The sequence below is a fragment of the Pongo abelii genome, chromosome 2 (genome assembly GCF_028885655.2).
Source record: "Pongo abelii isolate AG06213 chromosome 2, NHGRI_mPonAbe1-v2.0_pri, whole genome shotgun sequence".
In the NCBI taxonomy this organism is placed as follows: Eukaryota; Metazoa; Chordata; class Mammalia; order Primates; family Hominidae; genus Pongo; species Pongo abelii.
In genome coordinates this window covers 188766971-188790902 of record NC_085928.1, presented here as the reverse complement: position 1 = coordinate 188790902, position 23932 = coordinate 188766971, and the positions used below count along the sequence as shown (strand labels likewise).

The window sequence follows — 23932 nt, the reverse complement described above, 5'->3', positions numbered from 1 at the left end:
CTTTTGTGTTGTTTTCCTTCATTTCAATTTCTTTATTTCTGCTCTCATCTTTGTTATGTCTTTTCTTTTATTAAGCATGGGTTTGGTTTGCTCCTGCTTTTTTAGTTCTTTGAGGTGCATCATTAGGTTGTTTATTTGAAGTTTTTCTACTTTTTTGATGTAGGTGTTTACTGCTATAAACTTTCCTCTTACTACTGCTTTCACTGTATCCCATAGGTTTTGGTATGTTGTATTTCCATTTTTATTTCAATAAAATTTTTAATTTTTTTCTTAATTTATTCATTGACCCACTGGTCATTCAGGAGCATATTGTTTAATTTCCATACATTTGTGTAGCTTCCAAAATTCCTCTTGTTATTGATTTTTAGTTTTAGTCCATTGTAGTCAGAAAAGATATTTGATATTATTTCAATTTTTTTGAATATTTAAAGACTGATTTGTGGCATAACATATGGTTTATCCTTGAGAATGATCCATGTGCCGAGGAGAAGAATGTGCATTCTGCTGCCATTGGATGAAATGTTCTGTAAATATCTATGAGGTCAATTTATGTGATAGTGCAGATTAAATCCAATGTTTCTTTGCTGATTTCTGTCTGGATGATCTGTCCAGTGCTGAAAGTGGGGTGTTGAAGCTATTATTGTCTTGGGATTTATCTCTTGCTTTAGCTCTAATATTTGCTTTTTATATCTAGGGGCTCCAGTGTTGGGTGCACATATTTATAATTATTATATCCTCCTGATGAATTAACCCCTTTATCATTACATAATGATCTTTGTCTCTTTTTATACATTTTCTTCTTTTTCCAAGTTTCGGTAAGCTGGTTTATTTTTCATGTTCATTTACTTTATAATATAAGATAGTATCTTCCTTGCTTGACTTCACAACCATAAAGGTGGTAATACTGGCGGCAGGAACACCCATGGTGACATTTCCAGAGCTCTGTCCAGCTGTTTATCATCAGCAAACTGTGTTTCATACACCCAGGACAGTGATACACATAACTCAAGTACAAATATTAAATTTAATCTCAACTTTATTTCAGTCTGAGATTAGTGCATTAAAAGAATCTGTAATAAAGTTTAATATAGAGTCTTGTCACACACATAATCTATTTTTATTTAGTGTATTATATTTTATATTGTTTAATCCACACAGAGTTTTTATGTGTATGAGTTTTCTATTGCAACTTACAACAAATCACTGCAATCTTAGGCTACAATTCTGGAAGTCAGAAGCCCAAAATCTGCCTCCCTAACTGGGCTAATGTCAAGGTGCTGGCAGGAGTGGGAGTGAGGTTCCTGTTCCCAGCCCCTGGAGGCCACCACATTCCTTGGCCCCCTACTCCAAGGCCAGCAAGTCCAGATACCAGAAGAAGCCTGAGGAGGGCCCTCAGGCTCTAATGTCTTCTGCTTCTTTAGGTATCTCTGTGGCTCAGCCAGGAAAAGCTCTTAAACTGCAAGGACCCATGTGGTTACTCTGGGCCAGCCCAGATAATCCTGGATAATCTCCCATATGAGGTCATATACCCATAGCTTCTGGGGTCATGACGTAAGCACTTGGGGACCATTTTCTTGCTTACCTCACCATGTTTCCAGGGTCTTTGACATTCTCAATAATAAAAAGTTTAAAAGTGATAATTACAAAAATATAAAAACTCAAAGGATGCCCCCTACCCCAGCTACATCACCTGTCAGCCCACAGCCAGTGCCATTCCACTCATACCTGTCTGCTTTCCAGGTATTGGTTAGCAAATCCCAGACATTGTGTAGACTTTTTCAGTACATTTCTCTGGAAGGGCCCTTAAAAACAAAACAAACAAAACAAACCATAATGCCATTATCTTACCTAAAAATTTAATGGGATTTTTTTAGCATCAAATATGTAATCAGTTCAGGTTTCCCTGATTGTCACAGAAATCTTTAATTCAGGGTCCCCTCTAGCCCCCACAGTGACTTGTCATTTTGCACTGTTTTTTACACTGTAGGCACTGTGGATTCCAGCATCTCCCACAAAGGCCAGGCACGACTTGCCATAAAGGAGTATGATGGATGCAAGCAGATGTGACCTCATTTGTCCCCCTGGCCTTGTCCTTACCACACTCCAACTATACTGCCTATCGCCAGGGGGCTCTTCACATAGCTGTGCTGATTACTTAAGACCCTCCCCATCTGTGAGTTCCAGCCCTCTTTTCCAGCAAGACAGAGGGTTTTGGGTACATCATGTTATTCCTTGCTTCAGACCTGGAAACAGCCACTTCTCCATGAAGGCTGAGTCCTCTTAGTGCTCACTGCTTCTGGGCTGGTTATAATGGTCATTTTTTGAATCTTGATTCTATCATCCCATGCACTGGCTATACCTGTGGAATGGTATTACCTCATTCCAGACTTGGATGGATCTGCCTTGCAGGTCTAACAGTCCCACAGTGACAACGACAGGGACCAGCAGCAACTCCTGCAGGCCTCCTTCCACTTGGTGTAATCCTTCACCTGATAAAACACAACCAGACCTACATGTCTCATGGATACAAGCCTTTTTTTTAGATGGTGCTTGTTGTGAATACTGTGAGAGGCTGTTCAGGTACTGATCCAAGGCGAGAAAGCTGGCGGCAGATAGAGGGGACAGCTGGTCTTTGAGCTTAGGGAGGCAAAAACTTACTTCCTCATGGCCAGCACCACGACACTAGCTAGGATAGGGGAACACGAAGCTACAGAATGACCCAGACATCAGGACAGAGCAGACATGTGAAGGGCCAAGGGAAGATGCCAACCTTGTCATTCCTGTTGGTGGTGTTCTGCAAGGGCGTATTATCGTCCAGGCCCTTGGTGTTCACCTCTGTACCTGGGGCAAGTGGCTGCTTTGCAACCTTGTAATATCCCTGGTTACATGATTCATGTGGCACTGTCCAGCCTGTGAAGACCTTGGTGTTGATGTCCATCCACTCACTAATGAGCCCTTTGAAGTCCTGGATATCCCTTCAGATGGCAGCTCAGTGCAGAAAGGTCTCTCCTTGTTTGTTTCTCTTGTTCCTTTTATCTTTGGTTTTTGAGGCAGAGTTAGCTATTCCCTTCCGACACACTGTAGACTGGGAGGGGTGATTTGGTATTTTGTCCTCTGGGCTGTCATCTGCATGGGAAGACATGCAGACCCCTTGGCTGTCATCTGCATGGGAAGAGTCACCTGCTGGTGTTCAGAGATGAGGTAGCTGGCTTGGATCCCTGATAGCCCCATGCCAAATAGCAGGCTGGACTTCTGGATGACAGGCTCCTTCTTAATCCTCTTCTGCTCAGAACCTGCTTCTCTTTCTTCTTGGCTGTAGGAACCTCCATCTCATGCCCTGGTGCTTCAGGGAGTGTATCAACCTTGCAGTACCACAACAGAGACTGGGCTGGAAGCATCTGTGTCTGAGTCCTTCTGCTCTCCATTGCCCCTCAGGGTGAAGAGCAGCTTCCGCTTGGTGGCTTGCCCTCTCACTTCCTTCCCTCCATCGCTGTAGTCCAGCTTCAAGGTCTTGGTTGGAGAAACTTTATCTTATCATTTTTTTCCTAGCTTATTTCTCTGCCATGTCATCACTGAGAGAAAATTCTTGTCATGTTTTAGAACATCCACCCTTGGGCATCATTCTGCTTCCCTGACTTGATATTCATTTATAATGTCATTTCTTCATCATCAGCTGTCTGCAATTCCATAGCTGAAAGTGTTAATGAGGAATGTCTATTAAATCCGGTGGAGGTGTGTCCCAGAGTAGGGCCATATATATTTGATTCCATAGCTGAAAATTGGTATTGATGAAGGCTGACTACTAAATCTAATGCAGGTATATCTGAGAGCAGGGCTGTGTACATTTAGGCTCCAAGGATTGAGTGACTCCACGGTGGCTCAGCAGCAGAACATGGGCACTGTCGATATAGCTTGTGGCTGTGTTTACTGGGCTGTGTGGCCTGAGAGAAAGGGCAGCAGTGGCAGTGCAGGCTCCAAGCAGCAGCCAAGATGGTAGGGCTGGGTGGGAGCTGAGCCTGCCCTTGGGTGTGCCCAGTGCTCAGACAGGTGCTGTGGCACCCAACGTAGGCACTATTGAGAGGGCGTGAGGCTGCAGGCTTGGCAGTGGCGCTTCCCCAGCTGGAGCTCTTAGTCCATCACTAGTTTTTGTCTTGAAATCTCTTTCATACAATATAAGAATAGCTACTGTTGCTCTTTTTTGGTTTTCATTTGCAAGGAATATCTTTTTCCACTCCTTTATTTTTAGCCTATGTGTATATATAGGTGAAGTGTGTTCCTTGTAGGCAACAGACCATTTGGTCTTTTTTTTTAACCCATTCAGCCACTCTGTGTCTTTTGATTGAAGATGTCAGTTTATTTCCATCCAATGTTATTATTGATATGTAAAGATGTACTCCTGCGATTTTATTGCTTGCTTTCTGGTTGCTTTGCAGTCTTCTCTTTCTTCCTTCTTTTCTTCCCATGTTCCTTTTTGTGAAGGTATTTTTTCTTCTGGTGGTATGTTTTAATTTCTCACTTTTAATTGTTTGTGTATCTGTGGTAGGTTTTTTTGATTTGAGGTTACCATGAGGCTTGCAAATAACATCTTATAACCCATTATTTTAAGCTGATGACAACTTAACACTGATTTTAAAAACAAACACAAACAACAGGCAGACAAATAAAGAGGAAAACTATTACAAATTTGGCATTTTAACTCAATTCATCCCACTTTTAAACTTTTAGTCATTTCTATTTATTCCTTATTATACTATGTCTTGAAAAGAAGTTGTAATTATTATTTTTGATAGGTTTATCTTTCAGTCTTTCTCCTCAAGATATGAGTACTTTAGATACCACAATTACAATGTTCTAATATTCTGAGTTTGTCTGTGCACTTGCTGTTTTCAGTGGATTTTGTATCTTCAGATGATTTTTTATTGCTTAATATCCTTTTCTTTCAGACTGAGGAACTCCTTTAGCATTACTTGTAAGACAGGTCTAGTATTGATGAAATCCCTCAGCTTTTCTTTGTCTGGGAAAATATTTCTTCTTCATGTTCGAAAGATATTTTTGCTGGATATACTGTTTTAAGAGGAAAGTTTCTTTTTTTTTTCTTTCAGCACTTTAAATATGTCATGCTACCCTCTCCTGGCCTGAAAGGTTTCCACTGAGATGTCTGCTGCCAGACATACTGGAACTTTTTTGTATGTTATTTACTTTTTTTCTCTTGCTGCTTTTAATATACTTTCTTTATTCCTGACCTTTGGGAGTTTGATTGTTAAATGCTTTGAGGTAATCTTCTTTGAGTTAAATCTGTTTGGTGTTTTATAACCTTCCTGTACTTGAATACTGATATCTTTCTCTATGTTTGGGATTTTCTCTGTTATTATCCCTTTGAATATGCTTTCTACTCTATCTGTTTTTCTGCATCCTCCTTAAGGCCAATAACTCTTAGATTTGCCCTTTTGGGGCTATTTTACAGAACCTGTCGGTGTGCTTCATTGTTTTTTATTCTTTTTTCTTTTGTCTCCTCTGACTGTGTTTTCAAATAGCCTGTTTTCAAGCTCACTAATTATTTATTCTGCTTCATTAGTTCAGCTGTTGGAAGACTCTGATACATTCTTCAGTATGTCAGTTAAATTTTTCAACTCCAGAATTTTTGCTTAAATTTTAAAAACTATTTCAATCTCTTTGTTAAATTTAACTGGTAGGATTTTGAATTCCTTCTCTGTGTTGTCTTGAATTCCATTGAGCTTCCTTAAAACAGCTATGCCGAATTTTCTGTCTGAAAGGTCACATATGTCTGTCATTCTGGGATTGGCCACTTGTGCCTTATTTAGTTCATATTTGGTGAGGTCATGTTTTCCTGGATGGTATCGGTGCTTGTGGGTGTTCAGCAATGTCTGGGCATCGAAGAGTTAGGTATTTATTACAGTCTTCGCAGTCTGGGGTAGTTTGTATCTGTCCTTCTTGGGAAGGCTTTCCAGGTATTCAAGAGGAATGAAGTGTTGTGATCGAAATCTTTGGTCACTGCAGCTGTACCTGCCTTATGGGGTACCTCAAGCCCAGTAACACTGTGGCTCTTGCAGACTTGTAGAGATACTGCCTTGATTGTCTTGGTAAGATGCAGTAGAATTCCCTGGGTTACCAGGCAGAGACTCTTCTCCTCTTCCTTAACTTTTCCCTGGACAAATGAAGTGTCTCTCTTTGTGCCGAGTTGCCTGGAGCTGTTGGAGGGGTGACACAAGCACCTCTGTGGCCACCACCACTGGGACTGCACTGGACTGGATCCAAAGCCAGCACAGCACTATTTCTTACCCAAGGTGCACAGTGACCACTGCCTGGCTACTGCTGATATTCACTCAAGGACAAAAGTCCCTTCAGGCAGCAGATAGTGAACCCAGCTAGGCCTGAGTCTCTCTTTTTATGGCAGTGATCACCCCTCCAGCCCAGAGTGAGTCCAGAAATGCCATTCAGGAACCAAGATCCGGAATTGGGGATCCCAGAAGCCTGCTTGGTGCCCTACCCTACTGTGGCCAAGTTGGTACCCAAGCTGCTGCAAGACAAAGTGCCCTTTAGTCTTCCCTCTCCTTTCCTCAACAGAAGTCTCTCTCTATAGGCACCACAGCTGGGAATGTGCTGGGTCACACTTAAAGCCAGCATGGCCCTGGGTCTCACTTAAGCCCTGTGATAAGTACTGCCTGGCAACCACTGATGTTTATTCAAGGCCCAAGGACTCTTTAGTCAGCAGGTGATAAATCCTACCTGGACTAGATTCTTCCCTTCAAGGCAGTAGGTTCTCTTCTGGCCCACAGTGTATCTAGAAATGTCATCCATAAGCAAGGGCCTGGAATAGAGTCCTTAGGACTCTGCCTGGTGCCATATTCCACTGTGGTTGATCTGGTATCCAAGTTCCAAGACAAAGTTCACTTTACTTTCCCCTTGCCTCTCCTCAAGCAGAGGAAAGGAGTCTCTCCTGGAGCTGCAAGCTGTACTGCCTGGGTTTGGGGGAGGTGATACAAGTACTCCCTTAGTTGCCCCGGGATGGTGTCTCACTGGGTTGTGTGCCCACCAAGTCCACAGGCTATGAGCCCAGCACAGCATCAGGACTTGCCCAGGAATTGCAGTCCTTGTGGCCTAGGCTGTCTTTCAAGTTTATTTAGGACCTTAGAGGACTTTTTCCCACAGTGATGGGGCTAGCTGGAACTCGGGTTCTGACCACTGAGAAGGGTGATTCTTCTCTAGCTAGGGCTTGTCTAAATATTCTGTCTGATGGTGCCAGCTGAGTTCTGCCCCCTTGTTGTTTTCCATTGTGACTGGGCAGCTGTGAATTTCAATGCAAAGTCCCACAATCACTGTGCTCTTCTCCAAGCACACAGATTCTCTTTCTGTGCCATGCAGCTTCTGCCGGGGCGTGGAGGTGGCAGTGTGGGCAATTCAAGACTGTTTTTCCTTCCCTTTTCAATGCATCTTTCCTTGTTATGATTTTAAAACCGGGTACTGTGGCTGCTCACCTGATTTTTGCTTCTTATGAAGGTGTTTTCTTGCGTGGATAGTCTTTCCATGTGGTGTTCCTATGGCTTGGAAGTGGTGGTGATTGCTGGAGGGTTCTATTAGGTTGTCTTGCAGCCTGCCTTTCAGTTGCTGGGGCAACCATGTATGGACTCCTCTTACTGGCAGTGGTGTGGTGGTCACTTGTGACCTCTGTCATGTGTTAGGGAAAACAACTGTTGCTCATGTAATCATGACACATTGACATCTGTTTCAGGAGGACAGCAGCTCAGGTTAAATAATGTACCTGTCCTTTAGCCTGCTGTTGACCTGGTTCATTAAACTCAGCAATGGGCTTTTATTCAGAGCTTTGGGTTTCTAATCTTCACTCTGTCACTGAGCAATGGTAAACTGCAGACAAAACACTCCCTATTCCCCCAGTTTCACCATCTGTGAAAATATGACTGTGGAGCTAATCTGTATTCTTTTAATCAATTCAGCATTCACTTCTTTATCCAACAAATACTTACTGAACTTTTAGCTAGGTGGCAGGTACCGAGTTGGGTGTTGGGAACATATTGATAAACATATCAGACAATGCCTCTGCTCTTATGGAACTTTGGTCTAGAGGAATAGACAAGCAGGTCAGGCAAATGTGCATGGGTGTCTTTAATATAAGATTGTTATGCACGTTCATAAATAATAAAATAAGTTTTGCATTGCATCACTTCTATGGTCATCACAGCTATCAGAAATGACCATCTCAGGTTTAGCTGAAAGAACTTTTAAATTAGACTCAGGTTGCAATCCCAGCTCCATTATTTAGTAATTATATGACACAAATACATTGTTAAATTCCCTGAGTTTCATTTTCCTCATCAAGAAAATTAGAGTAATAGCAGATATCATACAGGATTTCCATGTGACAATTATTTGAAATAATATATATGGTATTCTGTAGGTACTCAGTAAATGTTAGTTTCTTCCATTTGGGGGAAATAGCAGAATTTTTTTTTTCAAAATTTGGCCATATTGATACGTAAAGCCCTTCTGTTTGATTTTTTTCCAAAGAACCCCAAAAGCCCTCTGAAGAAATGGAAAACACATTTTTACATGGTCTTAATTAGTTCAATATTTGATAATTTACCTTTAATGAGCTGTATAAGTGGATAATCACAACTGATGTTCAGTTTGATTCCTTCCATGCTACACATTTAAAACCAGCTTAATTGTTAAACATTCACTCTGTTGGGCATCACACATACACAGCTGGTGTAAGGAAACCTGCTCATAACTCACGTGTTCCTCCTGGATCAGTATAAATGACAGATTTATGTTGAAACCACCCTTTCCTTCATGGTGAATGTGGTTTAACTCTTGCTTCTATCTCAATTGAGAATCAAGGGATTTAAACTATAGTAAGAGCTCTTTATGGAGAAGAATTTGAGATGACAACAATAGACATGAAAATGTGAGATACTTCTATAGACCTATGTACATAATGCATTTGTATGCATCTGACAGTAACCTTTATGAGAACTCTTTACCCAGAGAGGAAACTGATTTTCAGAAAACTAAGTAAGTTTCTCAGGTCACATAACTGTTCATTGGTGAAGATAAAATTTCAATCCAAGCCTGTCCAACTTCAAAACCAATATTCTCTCATTGGTTTTGAATTTTTTCACAATTTAATTTTTTTCAGAATTTAATTTTTGCTAGGCAAATTAAGTACCAAAACCCCATCAAAGAAATAATGGTTGTTAAGTGATGGCAACATTCAGCTTATTTCTTCCATTAATTCTTCATGACACAAAATTTAGAGAGAGAGGGAAAATGAGGGATGATAGAAGAGTGTGGCAGGGTGAGAAAAGGACAAGAGAGTAAAATATAATGGTAAGAATATGAACAGATGGACCCCAACCTAGGCTTTGCTCCTTATTATCTGAGTGGCCTTGGGCAATTTCTAATGCTTTTTTACATTTGTCTTTTCTTCTGTAAAATTAGCATGATAATAACAGTATATACCTCATAAAATTCTTGTGAAGATTGAGTTAACTTATGTGATATACTTTGTGATGTTACAACGCAATAATTTTATACCATATATGTGCATATGTAACAGTACATACTATATGTAACGTGAATATATGTGAGTTAATACATATATATGTTAATACCTGAATATATATATGATATGATATATATGTGAGTTAATGTGTCAAAAATGTCTGCAACATGGGAAGCATTAAGTATATGCTATTACCGCTTAAGAATGAGTTACATATATATTAGATTTGAAAGATAATATCAGTGTAAAGGTTCACACAGTTAAATGTATTCAGTAGACATTCATAGATGTGATCTTTATTTTTTTGTGGAGAAAGGCATGAAGAAAAGAGTGAGCCATGGAAAGAGCACTAGCTCTGCTATTAACTCATCTGTAACTGGGGTCTTTTTGCCTCTTGGTCTCTCCTATTCCTTATATGTAACATGTGGGATTGAAAAAGATGAGTCTAAGGTTCCTTTCACCTAAAAAGTTTTCTTATGTTCTACTTTGGAAAGTTGAAATCAAGGTCTGTTCCTGCAACTTATTTGACTTATAATCTATCTTTGGTTAAATGTAATTTATATTTTACATTTTGTTTATTTCTTAAATGAATATTCGGTAATGCTCATGGCAAATCTAGTAAAGTTGAGGGTGGAAAGATTAAGCATCAAATGGGAAGGCGAAATGAAAGCCCTCCACTGATCCTTGTTAATGATTTCTATAGGCTGCATTTCTATACAGTTGGGCATCTTGGGCACAAAACTTCTTATGGTGTTAGGATCCAACCACGTTTTTGTACCTTATTTCATCCTCACCCTATTCCATTTCCCCATGGAGCCCCATCTCTAATACAATGGATAAACTACTACTCCATCCCAAAGGGGAGCTAATGATTAATTGTGGAAATTTTAAGTGTCATGGCAAATTGGTAAGGGAGGTATTTTGTGGCCAAGAAAATATGGTTCACTGGACCTATTCTATCCAGCTGTGGTGGTTATTGGGTGAACTATAATTAAATTTGTCCACAGCCTCTCTCAACTCATAATATGTGTAAAATTCTATTCCTGAAGGAAACCAGCATACTGAACTCAGTGTTCTCAGCCTGAAACTGAGTCATTCAGCCCTTTCTTTTTGCCAATAGGACAAAGCTTCCTTTGATTTATTCATGTCTTTTATTGCTTAGTGCAATTGTGGTAAGAAACTCTGGAGATAGAGACGACTGAGTTTGAATTCCATTTCTGTTCTTTTGCTATCAGTATTACATTGGGTGCAAGCTAATTAACTTTTCTGAGTCTTAATACTCTTGTCTCTAAAATGAGACTGTTAATGCAACCTTTAAAATTTCTTGTGAAGATTAATTAAAATAATAGGCCTGACATTATTAGTAGCTATTTATTTACACAGAGCTGTTTATTTATATGTATACAAATGAATATGCTTTTTTATATATCCTAATATATCTAACATGCCAATGTTTTAATTTTATATGGGTGTATACTTTAAAAGAGAAAATTCTATAAAACTTAGTGTGCAGTTGAATAAATTTTTACAAACTGAACACACATGTAAAACCAGAATCCAAGTCAAGACACAGAATTGTAGCAGAATCACAGAACCCCTTTTTATTCACCTTCCATTCTCTACTTACTTTCCAGGGATAACCACTGTTCTGCTTTTTTAATATTATAGATTCATTTCATAGGTTTTTAAATTTTGCAAAATTTGAATCAGTCAATATGTAATTTTTGTATCTTATAATATTATTTGTAATGTTATATTTGAAATATTATGTTCATAGTATTATATATTTAATATTCCTCAATGTCATTCTGTATGGCAATTATCAATTATTGTTATTACTGTATAATATTTCATCATATAAATTCATAGGATATAGAATATGTGTATTTTAAATTGTATTATTACAAACTGCCAAAAAGTTCTCCTATGTAATTGTCAAATTTATAACTTATTGAGCACAATAGTTAACAGTTACTCTAAATCTTTCAAAAAATTAGCATTGCCTAAATTTTCATTCTAGTTATTTTAGTGAGTGTGTGATGGTATCTTACTGAACATTTTCATTTCTTTGATTAATAATGATGTTTATTATCTCTTTAGATGTTTATTAGATTTTTAAAAATATTTTTCATCTTTAATTCTTTTTCATTTAAGACTTTTGGTCATATTTCTGCCTGATTCCTAACATGCTAAATTAAGAGCATTAGCATGACTGAAGGGATTTGAGACATAATTCAGAGAAATCATTGAATATTAGCATTTGTCAGAGATATTCTGGGCCAGATGCCAACATTAAGAGTGGATACTTTTTGGTTTTCTTGGATAGTTTTTTTTTTCTTAAGGCTTCAGGTTAAAGGCCACTTAGAAGCAAATGGATCCAATAGTAAAAGAAGACTTTTACAATGCAAAAGACACTAAGCAGATAAAGGAAAATGTATTTGAAATTCCAAATCCTACTCTGACTCATTGAAGGATTATACTTAAAGATATATTTTAAAAAATCAGTTAACCAGAATAATGATTCTCTTTGGATGGCTACAGGTCAAGGAAAAACCAGGTCAGGTCAAATTGCTTGTATTTTATGGTGAAAGACTCTTGAGAAATATTAAATTAGAAACTCCTTTAAAAAAATCTGTGCTTTCAGAATTGCCTGGAAAATGTTTGTTAGGATGACTCGGGTGCCAAGGAAGCCCTATAAATAACATAAATAACTTAGAATAGTTTAAGAGCTTGCATCTCCTACATTTTGTAGCATATAGATTCTTGAGTTCTAAATTAGAGACTTAGAACCCAAGGGATTAGAAGAAATCACTTTAGATGAGTGACTAACAGAATTTGGGATCTTGAATTCTTCAATCCACACATATACTCCTAAAAGACAACCCAGTTTACAAAGAGGAAGCGTGGATCAAGAAGGCCGATGGACTTGCTTTTACCTCTCACTTCTGATCCTTCCTTGCTATACGACACGGGGTAAGCTAGTTAACCTCTGAATCTCAATGTCCTTATCTGTAAAAATGAAGGTTGTAATAGCTACCTCCAACAATTGTTTTGCTATGATGCAAGAAGATAGTTTAAATGTCTGGAACATGATAGGTACTAATAAATGTAAATTATTTCTCCCAAAAGAACAGATTTGGTTATTTTGTCCAACATCTGCTATCAAGACCCAGAAGAACTGCCTCTTTGCCCATAGGGGATAGCAGCCAATACAGATAGTTGTTTTCTTGGGAAAATAGACATCAGTCTGTTAAGAAGCATTCATTAAAAGTGGTTTCATGTTAGAAAGTGTCAAGTGCATAGGCTCTATGAAAGAAATGATTTAGGCCAGAAAACTAGAGGTGGTCCATCACTTCTCCCTGTTCCTCACCCCTCATCCCAGATCCCAGCAGTCACCAAACCTTTGCTTATCTCATATATATGTATGTGTGTGTATATATATATATTTTTTTTTTTTTTTTAATTTTTACACAGAGTCTTGCTCCGAGGCTGGAGTGCAGTGGCACAATCTTGGCTTACTGCAACCTCCGTCTCCTGGGTTCAAGCAATTCTCCTGCCTCAGCCTCCCGAGTAGCTGGGATTACAGGCGTGTGCCACAATGCTCGGCTGATTTTTTTATTTTCGGTAGAGACGAGGTTTCACCATGTTGGCCAGGCTGGTCTCAAACCCCTGACCTCAGGTGATCCGCCCACCTTGGCCTCCCAAAGTGCTGGGATTACAGGCGTGAGCCACCGTGGCTGTCATATATTCTTAATTCATTTGGTCCCCTTTGCTGTAAACAAAACAAAACAAAAATATCTTCTTAATATCTCTAGAGAATCACTGTCCAGTAGAAGTAGAATGTGTGTCAAGTATATAATTTTAAATTTTCTAGTATTACATTAAAATAATAAAAGAAATAGGAAAAATTAATTCTAATAATATATTTTATTTAACCTAATACGCTCAAAATATTACAATTTCATCATGTAATAAAAATAAAAAGAATTAATGGTATAATTTACATTACTTTCACCAAGGCTTTGAAATTCAGTGCATATTTTATACTTATAGCACTTTGCAATGCAGACCAACCACATTTGGAGTGCTCAGTAGTCACCTGTGGCTAGTGGCTACTGTTTTGCACTGTTTTAGAATCTGCTCTCTGTCAGTATATAAATTTTAGCAATAATAAAATGTCAAAAATAATCACTATTTTTATTTATTGAGCACTTGGTATGTAATAGGTCTTATGTTTTACATGTATTACATTGATAACCCTATCAGATATGTGTTACTACTATCCCATGTTATGAATGAGGATGCTGAAGCTTAGGAGGTTAAGTAATTTGCCCAAGGTCATGCAGATTTTCAAGTAGTAGATCTGGGATTCAAACCCAAGTTAGTTTGACGCCAATACCTATCATGCTGCTTTTCCTGAAATAAGCAAATTGCCTTCTAACTGGTTGGCTTGCCTTATAGCAGGACATTTTAATATGGCTGTGTCATAGTAGCCACTTGAAATTGTAATACCATTATTTTATTATTTCTACCAAGTCATTTATGTCACGGACATCCCTGGGCTTCAGCCATCTTTGAGCTTAAACCTATCTGTCATCATATTCATGAGGAATTTCCAATCCCTCCTTGCATCCCTGAGTCTCAACTGGGAGGCCTGGGGTTGGGGTGAAGTGTAGAAATGCAATAGACATTCAGGATGGATTAAGATTGTTGGAGAAAATGCCAGCATTGTCCCTATAAGGAATAAAGATTCCTTAGGGAGAAGACTGATTCCAGATGTGGGACAGGAAACAAGGAAGATGAATTATACTAGATAGCAGGGCATCTATCAAAGACTATCAGGATTGCTTCAAAAGAGTTCAGGGATGAACTTGAAGATGGAACAAAGAAAGGGCAATCTAAGTATCAATCAGGACAACAGCTGAAATGGATAGAAATACAGCAAATGTATTTAACCCATAATTTCATAGTGCTTTTTTTTTTTAAAAAAAAAACTAATTGGTCACCATTAGAAGAAGCTAGGGAATCAACTTATTATATTGAAACCTGGTAAGTACAGGAAAATAATCCATCATTTATCCAATATTTCTTTTATTAACTAAAGCACTGGGAAACCAAACAGTAGGTGAAGTAAAGTTTTCCTTTGTAGAAGTATTTAACTTAGTTAATGAGGATGGTATAGTAGAATTAAACTATCATCAGTTTGCAATTCATAAAGGGTTAATGTACTGAGACCTTGATCATGAATTATTTTTATTATCAAAAAGAGAACAACCATAATATCAATTATGATTTAGTTTTACAAAAAACCTGAACCTGAATATAATCAATCCCTTAGATCCTATGAACAATTTATAGAAAGCAAAGAGGATAGAGGAACATGTTATAAAATATTGTGGGAATCGGTCAGCAAAATTGATACTGAGAAACTCTACTCTACAAAGTGGAGCCTTTAATAAATAAATTGCAAAGATAAAATGGAGAAAGAATCTATAAATTAAATGTAACTTAAAGGACATATTGACTATGATGTTTGAACTTTTTCCAATTCTAATTTACAACCTGTAAAGAAAAAAATTCATGTTCTCCCTTGTTCTTCTTAATTTTTACCTATGCCAGTACAATTCTTCTAGTTTACTTCTTTACATATATCCATCAGTGGCTTCCCATCATCTCTAAGTAAACCCCAAAAAGATTTTTGCAGTGCCTTACTTCTAGGAGGGGATCATAAATACAAACTTTAGAGATGGTCTCCTGGAAGAGGTGGATATTGATAGCCAAAGAAAATGAATAACAGTGGGAAGACTTTCTGGGAAAGGCCATCAAATAGACTCACTGATGTGAGCATTTTGTGTGAAGGCTGGGTGGGAGGCTGGGGCCTCCTCAAGTAGAAGGTCCATGTTGTGCAACTGGAGAATAACCCACTGTGAAAAATCCGGACTTGGGTCTGGGAGGAGTTGGTCCTTGGTACAGTGGGATTCATCACTGCATATTCCTTTTGCCTCTTAAGTATCAATACGAGATGGTGCTTTCTTCATCCTTTCCCCTCACATTTCACACATTTTCTTGTATTCCATGCCATGGAATTTCCAGATCCTGAAGGTCAGGCTGCAGTATAGACTCCAAGTTATGCAAAACTTTATGCTGTGCCATTCATAACCAATCACAGCATAACATGTCTTGACACTCCAGCTGAAATGAATGATTAAATGACTAAATTATAACATCGCTCTTGTGCAGGTGGTGGTAAGGAAATGCCCAGTGGCCAGGTGCCAGGAGTTGGGTTGGAGGGTGTTGGTGCTACAGGGAGGGAGAGCCTAACTGGCTAGTCCTGAATTTGTCCAGTGGACAAATCCAGGCCAAACAGTAACGTGCAGGTACAAACTCTAACATCAAATATTGTATCAAAATTCAAAGACTGGCCTCGGTGTGTTCCTCAGGGTGAAAGATGGTTCAGGACCATAGAGAATGGTACACTGGCTTCTCCTACCTTCAAGATTTGAGACATGCTTGACTGTATGATGCAGGGAGTGAGCCTGGAACAGGTGTGTGTGTGTGTGTGTATGTGTCTTAAAGGGTAGGAATAAGGCATAATATATTTGACATTAGACTCACATGACTGACTCTTAGCTTTCCTCCTTATTGACCATGTGGCTTTGAGTTGGCTATTAAGCCCGTCTTAGCCTGTTTCTTTATTTTTAAAATAGAATTATTGTTGGTACATAGTAGGAATTCAACTGAGTAGCTCTTTTTAATGGATTTATCTTAAAGCTTCAGTTGTATCAAGGTCAAAAGATGACTCAATTTCTTTGTTTCTGAACTTTTTCACCTTCTTGAAACTGATACATAGGGTCGAAATAAAACTCCTCTCCAATTCCCTTTGGCATATTGCTTTCAAAACGTGTTAAATGAATGAAAAGAAACACTGCAAGCAAATTGTAGAGGTAAAAAACAGTCATTGTGTTTTTCAAGAAAAATTCCATGGGAACAAAAGGAAATGCAGCTGCAGTAGCCAGGGATAGCTACCACTTGAGAGCATTTGTCTAGAGCTGTCCATGATGAATCATGGAGCTGGGGAAATAATTTCAGATGATGTGATACATCCCTAGATCTGTATTTTACTCATCACTGGGTAAACAGGGTTATTAAGGGAAACTAGATGACAAATCAACCTAAGCTCGTGCCATGACTATTTATACTTTATGGAATTTACTAAAAATAATTACTATAGGAACCTATTTACTGTTAGGTGACATATGAAGCCCTTTGTCATCTGAGACCCCTAAGTCCCTTAGAAGTCATTTTTCTCCCCTGCATTTTTTTGATCAATTTCTTTGAAATATTGTAAATGAAGAGTTATCCAGCTATTGGTTAAACACCTTTAGTGGAGGGGAGCCCATTTTCTCTGATGACAAACCCTCTTATTGTTAGACATTTCTTTTATGAAAAGTGTTTCTAGAATTTGAGCTAGAATTGGTTTCCCAAGAGTTCCACTAATGTTCCTGGTTCAACACTCTGGATTGCTTTCCAGATATTTTAGTACATCTTGCCATGTAATGTCTTGCCAACATTTCTGACTTTTTTTTTTTTTGAGACGGAGTCTCGCACTGTCATCCAGGCTGGAGTGCAGTGGCATGATCTCAGCTCACTGCAACCTCTGCCTCCCAGGTTCAAGGAATTCTCCTGCCTCAGCCTCCTGAGTAGCTCGGATTACAGGCGCCCGCCACCACACCCAGCTAATTTTTTGTATTTTTAGTAGAGATGGGATTTCACAATGTTGGCCGGGCTGGTCTTGAACTCCTGACCTTGTGATCTGCCTGCCTTGACCTCCTAAAGTGCTGGGATTACAGGCGTGAGCTACTGCACCTGGCCAACATTTCTTTACTAGAAGTTGCATATAACTACAATTATTCTTCACATGGCATAATCTCAGTTTGTCTTCATATTCTGGTCACCTTGTCAGGCTATGGTCCATTGGTTAATATCTCTCTTAAAGTATTATGGGCATTACAATATTAACATTTATTATTTCATGTTGCTTTGTATATTTTAATTAATGTAGTTGCCACAAACCCCTATAAGATAGGTATTTTTATTATTCCTATTTTACTGATGAAGGTTGCATAGCTTCATAGCTTGCTCAAAAGGGGCAAGTAGAGGAGCCAGGGTATGAACTCCAGCGGCCTACATTAGAAGTCTACACTTTTAAACACTGTACGATTCTGTTTTTCTGAATATACGACTTCTGGTGTCATCTAATTACTTCTGAGGATGGCGAAACTATCACCTCGTTTTATTTATGTATTCTGTGATCACGTCAACATTCCTGGCTGGCGGGGTCGTCTGTGATACATACAGGAAATTGTGAGTGAAAAGTCAGCTTCTGAAATTCCCCACCTGCCTTGTGAAGACCATGCAGAAGTACCAGGCTCTATCTTGAAAGGTGATGGTGTCCCATTAAACATTTAAATTATTTTTTAAAAATTTGAAATTCATCACACACTTTTAAGCAAGGGAGTAAGTCACCCGGTCATATTTACATATTTGAAATGTTACTGTGAAGGTAATGTTGAGGATAAATTAGAGCAGATGAAACTATGAGCAGGGAATTGGATGGTAATGGCCATAGTCCAACCAAGGGTAGGGGTGAAAAGAATGAACAAATACAGGTAGTATTTAGAAGATATAAGGTCAGGGCTTGATGACTGATTAGACTAAAGAGAGTGAAGATGATGGAGGGAGGAATTAAAAATGATTTTTAGACTCTGTTTGGGGACTGTGTGGATGGTGGCATTATTAACCAGTGTGGGAAATATAATAAAATAATAAAATGAGAGGTGCTTTGGAGCAGGGATTGAGTGGATGAGTGGATGGAGTTGTTGGGGAAGGCAGGGAGTGGTTGGGAAAGGTAAAGAAAATGACAAAGAAGACACTTGGGGAAAGTGTTATAGGCAATTGACACATGCTAGGACTCAGAATAAAGGTCCAGGTTGTAGATACAGACTTCGGAGTGTAAGAATTTTTAAGAAAATTATGCAGGGTGAGAAGGGAAGGGGTGCTTAAAATGGAACCCTGGGGAGAAGCATCAGTTACTGGATACCTCTGAAAATTATAAATGAAAGCAGGATCCATTGACTTAAACCAGTCTGGAGGAAGGTAATCTCCCTCGAGATATAGAGAGAGTGCTGCAGTTTAGCTTTTGTTCTTGGGAGCCCCTGAGGAGAAAGTCCCTGAGTTGTCCTTGATGACTTCCTGTGTCAAAACTCAAGCAAAAATGATTCTAATTTTCTTTATTGCTTGTCATTTGTAAATGAATTTGCATTTAGATAGAGAATAACATGTTTGACAAGAGCCATACTCATTATATCAAAATGTTTCCCAAATACTCTAGAAGGGTAGCTATTTGGTATGAAATGGGCATGTTTTACATAGTATATCTGAGGATAAGTGATTATCGCTTAAGAAAAAGAACTCCTATTTTAAGAATCTAATATTTTTAGTGTGAAAATCCAGGAAGTTTAGGTTTCAGTAAAATGATAGTTAAAATTCTGTTTTATCTAGAATATAAGTGTTAGGTCATTCCTCCTCAATATTTTCTCTAAAAAAAGTTAATCTCCTTTTCTTTGTCTTTAAAACAATTTCTCTGGGTTTTTTATTTACTGATGCATTTATTTACATAATATTTGTTATATAACACATAGTGGGTGTCAGATATCAAGATATCACACTAGATGTGAAGGATTAATTCCCTGTTTTCAGACAGTATCAGGAATATGGTAAACCTTAAAAGAAATCAAGTGTTTTAAAAAAAAGATATAATTTATGATTTGGCAGTGAATATTAACTGGTAGACTGTAGACAATTTTTAATAGCATTCTTATTTTTGTGTGAATCGTATGTTAGTTCTTGGTCCAGAAAGTCAAAATGCTACAATATGTCTTTGAACTTTAGATGCATTTCTGGAATTAGGATATTAATATCATGTGGCATAAAGAAAGTGAATCTGTCTCTGACAGCAGATCTATAACTGCATTTGTGTAAAGATGGTTCTGGGAGGCTTGGTAACCTCCAGAAGTTGAACTCTTTTGCTACCTCACAGAAGAGCTTCTAGTCAAAACTAAGGTCAAAGGAACAAGGAAAATACTGAGATGCTAGGTAGAAGGAATGCACAACATTTAAAATTGCACTGTGTTAAAATGATATTTAAACTGTTGGTATAATTTAGAGCTATTGTTCTTACTGTCTGCTCATTTTGGACATATCCTAAATTACAAAGGGGGAAAGAAGGATAGTGAAGTCATTTCAAGTTTAAATGGAGAACAAGGAAGTAGAAGTGTTTCTTGGCAAGCCTAACGCTTTTGCCTTCATTACAGTCCAGAGCGGGGGTGCCCTCAGTATGTGATTTTCCTGGCTTCTGTTACACAGATCTGGCCAGGAATGTCCACAACTCTTCTGGAATATAAATGAGAGTAGAGCACTCAAGTCCCCGTGATGGTTCAGAGCCCATCTCCATGTAACTTCCCACACAGTCACTGTCTTAGATTACCTAATTCCTTGACTTCAAGTATTTTCTTACTCACCTGCTCTAGATTTAACAGATTCCTCAAAACCATGAGATGGAAACAAGGCAATATATGGAACAGGAACCTGGGACATAGAAAGGGCCCTGTAGATATGTTTCCTATCCTGTCTTTTCTTTCTTTCTTTTTTTTTTTTTTCACCTTATATCTTTCCAAGGCTCAGTCCAAAGAAAGGTGTAGACATGAAAGGTAGGACTGTAACTGGTAGGTCTGAATGCCCCTCTCCCCATTCCTCTGCTAAAACTTACTCACCAGCGTGATAGTATTAAGACGTGGGGGCTTTGTGAGGTGATTAAGTCATAAAGGTGGAGCCCATGTTCGTGGGCTTAGGACCTTTAAAAAAGAGGCTTCACACAGCCTTTGGCCCTTTTCACACTTCTGCCTTCTGTCATGTGAGGATGCTACCAACAAAGATTTCATCAATGGAGTGGTCTCTCACCAGACACCAATGCTCAGACCTCTTCATGGACTTCCCAGTCTCCAGAATTGTGAGAAAATACATTTTTGTTGTTTGTAAATTACCCAGTGTGTCACATTTTGTTATAGCAGCACAAATGGACTAAGACAGTAACTGAAGCAGAAAACTCTGTCCTAAAACAACTTTGAGTTAATATTTTTTAAAAAGACACACTGAACATTTGGTCTGTGGCTGAAATGAGGATGTAATGGCTTTCTGTCTGTAAATGAGAACTGTCAGGATAGAGAGCTCCTTACGTCACACAGCTTGGCAATTATATCAGCAAGAGAAAAGGAGGTATCATAAACCTTTGGAAGAATATCCCTGGTGAATTTCTGGAGTCCCAAAAAAGATCTGGAGTCTGAGTTGGTGGGAAGAGTGGGGAGGAAGAGGTGGTGAACATGCATATATGGTAATTCCCAAGATATGCACATTCTCCTCATTACATTCCAGTAATGATTATGTCCTCTGTGTTATGGTGTCTCAGACCCAGTACAAATATATTTGACAGAACAAATAGGGTAAAGCCTATTTGATTATTTTGGACCCAGATTCAAAAAAGGGGAAAAAGCAGGTCTGATATTAATATTATTGAGCGTTTACTGCTATAAATACATAATCTTCCATGGAATTTAAAAGTACTTAAAATTTAAAAATAAAAGTCATGTTGAATAGTAAGAAAGCAGTTAACGGTAAATTGCAAGAAAATAATGAAGTGGAAATAAAATGTTATTTAGTATATATTAAGATTGGGGATCAAGACTCCCTAAGCCTTTAACAAAGAGAGCAGAAAGGGAGGACGAGAGGCCTTTCTACCTTTTTCCTACTCCTAACTCAGTAAAGAGTTGCCGTGACTGTGTGATCCGGGAACAGCCTACCAGGGACCCCAGAATACCCTGGTCCATGCCAGGTTTCCCCTTCCAAAGTGTGGAATATGTAGGGGAGGTCCAAGAACAGAAAGTAATAGATAACTTCTTTTTTTTTTTTGAAACTGTCAACAGGAAAAACTCAGAGCTTTGAAGTCTTTGAAGAGATGGAGGCAAGTAGGGTGAATACCACTAGCTTTGAGTTCCAGAGAAACCACAAGGGCGGTTCAGGTTGAACTAATTTCCTAATTGGGTATATAAGATGTGATAATTGGGGACTAAATTGGGCTGAGATGGAAATTAATTACCATCAGTTAGACAAGACATCTACCTACTTCTACATGTTTCAGTTATTTAAAACTTGTGCCAAACAAGTCATTTTTAAACAATTATTTATTGAACACCTATTATATGCAAGGCAGTGTTATCTGCATTAGGAAATTTAGCAGTGTATAGAACAGATCATTATAAAGTTACTGTATTAGTCTGCTTTTACACTGCTGATAAAGACATACCTGAGACTGGGTAATTTACAAAAGAAAGAGATTTATTGGATTTACAGTTCTACGTGGCTGGGAAAGCCTCACAATCATGGCAGAAGGTGAAAGACACATCTCACATGGTGGCAGACAAGACAAGAGAGCTTGTGCCTTGTGCAGGAAAACCCCTGTATTTTTAAAACCATCAGACCTTGTGAGACTTATTCACTATCATGAGAAGTGATAGTGAATAGGGAAAGATCTGCCCCCAAAATTCAATTGCGTCCTACCAGGCTCCTCCCATGACACATCGGAATTACAATTCAAGATGAGATTTTGTTGGGGACACAGCCAAACCATATCAACTACTAAGTTAAACAAAATGAAATTATAGACATTTGACCATTTTCTACCTACATAAAAGGCAATGTCATATGGTTCAAGCTAACACATTCAAGTGGGATAAAGAGATAAAGATAATAAATTATGACTGTACATATATCATGTTGGCTGGTGATAATGCCTTGGAGAATATTATGCAGGGGAAGAAGATACGTGGGAGGAAGGGATCGTTAGTTAATCTATTAGTGACCTCACTAATAAACCAACATTTTGATGAGGACCTGAAGGAGGTAAAGGATTTAGCTAGAGGCGAGTAAGTAAGGAATTTAGCTATTGAGTGAGTAGGTAAGAAATTTAGCAATGAGGTAAGGAGGTAAGGGATCTGGTCATGAGGTAAGGAGGTAAGGGATCTCTCCATGAAGTAATGAGGTAAGAAATTTAGCTATGAGATAAAGAGATAAGGAATCTGTCCATGAGATAAAGAAATAAGGGATCTGGCCATGAGATAAGGGGGTAAGGGATCTGGCGGTGAGGTAAGCAAGTAGATTTCCCATTCAAGGCAGGCGAATGGCAAATGTAGACCCTGAGGTGATAATGTACTTATTGTATTTGAAGAACAGCAAAGAAGCAAAGTGAGTCACATGGAAGTGGGGGAGGTGCATTAGAAAGTTAGTACAGGGCTGGTGCCATGGCTCATACCTATAATTCCAATGCTTTGGGAGGCCAAGGTTGGGAGGGTTGCTGGAGCCCAGGAGGTTGAGGCTGCAGTGAGCTATGATTGTGCCACTGCACTCCCGCCTGGGTGACAGAGTGAGACCCTGTTTCAAAAAAAAAAAAAGAAAGAAAGAAAGAAAAAGAAAGTCAGCAGGAAGCCAGATCACAAAAGCCAGATCACTATAGGCAATGTCCAGGACTTGTCTTTTGCCTGGAGTGAAGTGGAGAGCTGCTGCAGGGCTTTGAGCATCTAATGGACATGATCAGCGTAGCTTGTAATGGAGTCCTTCTGGCTGAGAGGTTGAGCCCTTGCAGTGAGCAAGGGTTGGAACAGAGAGATCCATTTTGACATTGTATTTAGAAAGAGTCAGGACAGAGATGATGAGCTTGTGGAGCAGTAGGGTAGCGATGGAGATGCTGAATCTATTTTGAAGACTAGACTGACAGGATTTGATTGTAGAGTGTGTGAGTGAAAGAAGAGCCAAGGATTATTCTAAGATTGATGTTGTGATTTTGGTGTTATCGGGTAAACCAGATAATTATAATTTAATGAGTATTTATTTTCTTCAAAACTAAAACGTAACTGACTAGATTTTGTGCAATTGCTTTTCCTGAGAGTATCTATTGGACTTATCCTGTGCTGCCAGGCATCTCTATTCATTTACCCCCAAATTAATCCTGATACCAACAAGACATAAAGGCTAAGAGTCAAAAAGACTTGAGTTCTGACTCTGCCAATTAGCCGGGATGTGAGGTACCTCTTCTGGAAGCCTCAGCTTCTCTTAGGTGAAGCTAATACAATAGCTTGGAGTGGTGGCTGTGGTTAAATGAGATAGTGCATGTAAAGTGTCCAGCAATAAATGCTTTATGTAAATTTCAGTGATAGTAAAATGTGTATGGACTCAGAGTTCTTGGCAGCCCTCTGCACCATTTTCACATATTTTATTTGATTT

General features: G+C 38.6%; 1 protein-coding gene across 3 annotated transcripts in view; it reads right to left on the bottom strand.

The window, feature by feature from the left end:
* Positions 1–23932, bottom strand: part of KCNMB2 (potassium calcium-activated channel subfamily M regulatory beta subunit 2) — a 303117-nt gene that overhangs the window by 47612 nt on the left and 231573 nt on the right. The window contains exon 2 of one of the 3 annotated variants that reach the window (XM_054553020.2): positions 1726–1802. The exons of the other annotated variants lie outside the window; for them this stretch is intronic. The gene's annotated coding sequence lies outside the window, so the exon portion shown is untranslated. The remainder of the gene's footprint in view (positions 1–1725; positions 1803–23932) is intronic. 3 annotated transcript variants of the gene reach the window in all.